General features: G+C 41.6%; 1 protein-coding gene across 2 annotated transcripts in view; it reads left to right on the forward strand.

Moving 5' to 3' along the window:
- Positions 1-6053, forward strand: part of A4GALT (alpha 1,4-galactosyltransferase (P blood group)) — a 94135-nt gene that overhangs the window by 86643 nt on the left and 1439 nt on the right. The gene's annotated exons all lie outside the window — the stretch shown is intronic.

Consider the following 6053-nt stretch of genomic DNA (forward strand, 5'->3'; position numbering starts at 1 on the left):
AGAACAGCATCTTGTGACAAGCCACACTTGATAGCCTTTACAGAAGAGGAACGACGGTCTACTGAGATCTTGCTGAGAGAAAAGAATGAAGTCCTGAAAAGCAGCCCTGTCTACTCCCACCAGAATGCTTGGCAAGTCAACAACCCCTCCTGATAAACATTATTTACGGTAGCTGATCGATCTGATACCAGCATGAACACCTGATCATCATCCATTGCCAGGAGGACATCATCAACCAATGTGAACAATGCAGTTTCTGTTCCACAGCCAGGTCTAGACCCAGATTGACAAGAATCAAAGAAAGCAGATGCATTGAGAGTTGTCACACCACAATCTTCTCCCAAATCTTACTCAAAAACCACAAATGAAGACCCACAATACCAATACTGTATTTGCTTATAATTGTAGATTAATTTAAAAATAAATGTTTATGAATAGTTTTGAACAAGGCTTAGAGAAATTTAGCCTCCCAGTAGTAAAAAAAATTGCAGCTCACCAAATTCAGGAAGAGCCTGTATTATAGGATTCCACGGCCTGTGATTTGGGGACCACAATCTTTTAGATGTTCAGCCCTGTTCTGGAGCTTTCTCTAACACTTTTTCATCTCTCTTCTACAAGTGGTGTTAGAGGAGTATTACCCCAACATTGCATCATTCTGTTTTGAAGGAATGCTGTACAGAGGCCTATCTTAGTACATCCTTTAACCTGGAAAAATGATGGGCATAATGATTAAGTAACCACAAGAAGGCACTGCTATTCCTGAGACATATCGATTGAGAAGAATTTACAAAGTACAGATGCTCCCCAGGTTATGCAAACCTTACTTACGTAAATCCGCACTTACGGAAAAAGTCCCGTAAACTTTTTTTTGTGGTTATGTGTAATAGTCGTTCCTGACTTACACAAAATTTGACTTATGCAAGGCTTCCAGAATGAAATGCTTGCGTAAGTTGGGGAGCGTCTATATATTGCTAATTTATGATGCAAGAATATCCCCGAGTTAATTTTCTTTCTTTCTTTCCTACTTTCCTTCCTTTCTAACTGAACTTTTATCACTAGGAAGCTGTATCTATTTCTGTGACAACAGAGGCAGGAAGTAAATCTAAAGTAGACTTTACATGCAGTTATGCCAGTTGGTAATGATGACCTCCATATGCTGAGACTGCTCACTGCTGTGATATTGTCTCAGTTACACAACAGTTCTGACTAGATCCTTTCACTGACATCCAAAAATGGGATCATATGTCAGATTTTAGCATAACAAGTTAGTCTTTAACTGTGTGTAATGTTTTTCAGAACAGTCCTGAAATGACAGAGCTATGACCTGTGCTTCAGCAAACAGTTAAGATGAGATGCAGGAGAGTTACCAGGCCTGCTGCCCCCAAAGATATATCTCTGTTAGTAAAGGTTTCTAATTACACCAGAGGCATATTACCTCAAATTCAGTCATGGAGAATATGTGGATAAAATGGTGGATTATTTGAAAAAAATGGTAAAGAATAAGGGGCTTGACACTGCAGGGAATGCTCTGAGTATTTAGGGGTTGGTCTGTGCCTGCCTTTGTCTGTTACAATGAAAACACGACAAGTAAGTGTTACGTTGCACTCTATATGATTTTATGAAAATATGCTAATGAGTGTAAATATAATGTAACTGGAATATGAGTTAATAGAAGAGGTATCTGAGCCTCTAGCTATTATCTTTGGGAAATCATGGGAGACGGGGGAGATTCCAGAAGACTGGAAGGAGGCAAATATAGTGCCCATCTATAAAAAGGGAAATTAAAACAACCCAGGAAACTACAGACCAGTTAGTTTAACTTCTGTGCCAGGGAAGATAATGGAGCAGGTAATTCAAAGAAATCATCTGCAACCACTTGGAAGGTGGTAAGGTGATAGGGAATAGCCAGCATGGATTTGTAAAGAACAAATTGTGTCAAACTAATCTGATAACATTCTTTGATAGGATAACGAGCCTTGTGGATAAGGGAGAAGCGGTGGATGTGATATACCTAGACTTTAGTAATGCATTTGATACGGTCTTGCATGATATTCTTATAGATAAACTAGGAAAGTACAATTTAGATGGGGTTACTATAAGGTGGGTGCATAACTGGCTGGATAACCGTACTCAGAGAGTAGTTATTAATGGCTCCCAATCCTGCTGGAAAGGTATAACAAGTGGGGTTCCACAGGGGTCTGTTTTGGGACTGGCTCTGTTCAATATCTTCATTAATGATTTAGATGTCGGCATAGAAAGCACGCTTATTAAGTTTGCGGACGATACCAAACTGGGAGGGATTGCAACTGCTTTGGAGGACAGGGTCAAAATTCAAAATGATCTGGACAAATTGGAGAAATGGTCTGAGGTAAACAGGATGAAGTTCAATAAAGATAAATGCAAAGTGCTCCACTTAGGAAGGAACAATCAGTTTCACACATACAGAATGGGAAGAGACTGTCTAGGAAGGAGTATGGCAGAAAGAGATCTAGGGGTCATAGTAGACCACAAGCTTAATATGAGTCAACAGTGTGATACTGTTGCAAAAAAAGCAAACGTGATTCTGGGATGCATTAACAGGTGTGTGATAAACAAGACACGAGAAGTCATTCTTCCGCTTTACTCTGCGCTGGTTAGGCCTCAACTGGAGTATTGTGTCCAGTTCTGGGCACCGCATTTCAAGAAAGATGTGGAGAAATTGGAGAGGGTCCAGAGAAGAGCAACAAGAATGATTAAAGGTCTTGAGAACATGACCTGTGAAGGAAGGCTGAAGGAATTGGGTTTGTTTAGTTTGGAAAAGAGAAGACTGAGAGGGGACATGATAGCAGTTTTCAGGTATCTAAAAGGGTGTCATCAGGAGGAGGGAGAAAACTTGTTCACCTTAGCCTCCAATGATAGAACAAGAAGCAATGGGCTTAAACTGCAGCAAGGGAGATTTAGGTTGGACATTAGGAAAAAGTTCCTAACTGTCAGGGTAGTTAAACACTGGAATAGATTGCCTAGGGAAGTTGTGGAATCTCCATCTCTGGAGATATTTAAGAGTAGGTTAGATAAATGTCTATTAGGGATGGTCTAGACAGTATTTGGTCCTGCCATGAGGGCAGGGGACTGGACTTGATGACCTCTTGAGGTCCCTTCCAGTCCTAGAGTCTATGAGTCTATGAGTCTATGCTTCCTACAAAAGGTTTCTTTTACAAAGCCTATAATCTATGGAGTGTGGTCATCCTATTTGTATAAATGTATCACTCTAGTATCTGAAACTAGAAATATGAAATATAATGCTGAGGGCCTATTGTAATTATTCAAAGTGTGGGCCATTAATGGTGGTTTAGAATCTTGATGGCTCCCATCAACTAGAACAAGTGATTATAGATGGCTCTGTTTGTTTACAAGCCTTCCTGTGAGGCAGGTTGGGAAGAATGAAGGCTTGAAGTCTTACAGTGACATGCGATCATGTCACCTGAACTGGGATCCATTTTTAACCTCATGCTTTTCTATTTAGAAGGAGGGGTGGGAATCCAGAGAGAGACACAGGATTCCCGTCTTGTGCAAAAGATATATAAGGGAGTGGAACAGAACAAAAGGGGCTGCAGTCATGAGAAATCCCTTAGCTACCACTTGAGCTGTAAACAAGACAGTACCAGGGGAAAGGATTCTGTCCAGACTAGGAAGGCATCCAGTCTGTGAAAGAAGCTTATTGAAACATCTCTGAGGGTAAGATTTTTATCTGTAATCACTTTCTTACTGCATTAGGCTTAGATTTGCGTGTTTTATTTTATTTTGCTTGGTAATTCACTTTGTTCTGTCTGTTATTGTTGGAACCACTTAAATCCTACTTTTTGTATTTAATAAAATCACTTTTTACTTATTAATTAACCCAAAGTATGTATTAAGACCGGGGGGTAGGGGGCAAACAGCTGTGCATCTCTCTCTCCATCAGTGTTCTAGATGGCGAACAATTTATGAGTTTACCCTGTATAAGCTTTATACAGGGTAAAACGGATTTATTTTGAGTTTGGACCTCAGTGGGAGTTGGGTATCTGAGTGTTGGAGGCAGGAGCACTTCTTAAGCTGTTTTCAGTTAAGCCTGTAGCTTTTAGGGGATGTAGTTCAGATCTGGGTCTGTTTTTGTAGCAGGCTAGCATGTCTGAGTCAAACAAGACAGGGTTATGAAGACCCAAGCTGCCATGGAAAACAGGCTTAGAGGTAGTCTCAGCACATCAGGTGGCAGTTCCCAAGTGGGGGTCTCTGTGATCCAACCCGTGACAGTAAATTTTATGAAAGACAGAGATGAACTGAATGTGCCTTCTTCTGTAGTGAGCAATGCTGCAACATGACTTAAATCAAGAATTTCGCAGATACATCTTGTGCCAGGTTGCTCCCCCATCTTCTGGGGTGCCACCTGATGTACTGAGGTACCACTGAGCCCGCCTGTTCCACCAGCCTGAGCTCCCTCATGCTGTCCTGCTAAGCCAGGCCCTCAAGTCTCCTCTAGCACACACACAGGTAGGGACACATCCAGCTGCAGAAAAACAGAGATACTGAAATCACTACTTCATGGGAAGGCTTCAGCTAAGGAATTGCCCAGCACTCAAGTGCACTCCTCTTCTGGAGAGTAAACCCAAAATTGTATTGTCTTGCACTGCATGGAGAACTGTACAACATAAGCTACTTGAAATTTGCCCTCTCCCTCATTGTGGAGAGAGATATGCACAGTGCCCCTACCCCCACCCCTACTGTTATGAATTACACAAACTGGGTTTAAAACAAAAACAAGTTTATTAAGTACAAAAGATAGATTTTAAGTGATAGCCAACAGATCAAAGCAGATTATCTGAGTAAATAAACAAAAACAGCAAACTGAGTTTAACACACTTGACAGGTAGGATATAAATTAGCAAACTCTTACACTGAGTGATAAACTGGCTGACAGACTCAAGGGACAAATTGCCTTGGCTTGCCTAGGTTTCCATACACAGGCTAAAAATCCTTCTAGCCTGGGACCATCCCTTCCCACAGTTCAGTTCTTGCCCTTCAGGTATTTCCATGTGTGTTGTAGCAGGGAGAGTGAGGTACCATCATGACTTCATTGTCTCCCTTTTATATCTTCTTCCCACTTGCTGCAAAGCTCTTTTGCTGTAGGGTGACCAGAGGTCCTGATTTTATAGGGACAGTCCTGATTTTTGGGTCTTTTTCTTATATAGGCTCCTATTACCCCCCACCCCCTGTCCCGATTTTTCACACTTGCTCTGGTCACCCTATTTTGCTGTGACCTGGGTCAAACAGTTCCCATTTTTTGCTGACATAAAAGGTAATGTAGACATTGCCTTAGTCTCTGCAGTGGGGCTTAAAAATAGGGTATGTCACTGGGATTCTTCAGCACTGGAATTCACTGCAGCAGCCCTCTGTTCTTTTCTCATCAGCAAACAAGCCTATGAGATTCCTCAGAGCTGGAAACATTCCAATCATTTGATTAATTGTTGACAGGTCTCCTCAGTTTCTGGTGAGACACAAAATATATAGTCTGTATTCAAAGTGGTCCAGGTATTAGGCCCAGCATATCAATGATCAATTTCACAGGATTTCTAAAAGGGTGTCACTCTATTGGGCACTAACTTCTCTTCGTGAGCCCAGAAGAGTCAGTTAAGAGCCTACAAACCCTCATCTCACTGAACTCTGCCTGTTTCTCTTTGATGTAAAGCAGTTAGCTAATAGAGACGTACATTTCTATAGATTCTGTTGCCTCCAAGGCTCCTCCCCCAAGCTCTCCCTACAGCTCCATAAAATACAACACTGGACTATATATTATTCTGAGGATTTACATGATAAGGACAGGAGTTAGTGCTGACACGCAGCTGGCCACCCTGTACGGGCCCTTGTACTTCTGTTGCAATTTAGCCCTCAACTCCCCTCTTCCTTCAGTGCTACCTGAGACAAACCCGATTACCCCTGGAATATTTGGGCAAATACCCTTAAATCATAGTATTTCTTTTGTCTCTGGGTGGTCTTACCCTGGTGATGCTTTACTTATTGGCTGACAGTGCTGAGGATGC

This window comes from Gopherus evgoodei, chromosome 1, assembly GCF_007399415.2.
Source record: "Gopherus evgoodei ecotype Sinaloan lineage chromosome 1, rGopEvg1_v1.p, whole genome shotgun sequence".
Lineage (NCBI taxonomy): Eukaryota > Metazoa > Chordata > Testudines > Testudinidae > Gopherus > Gopherus evgoodei.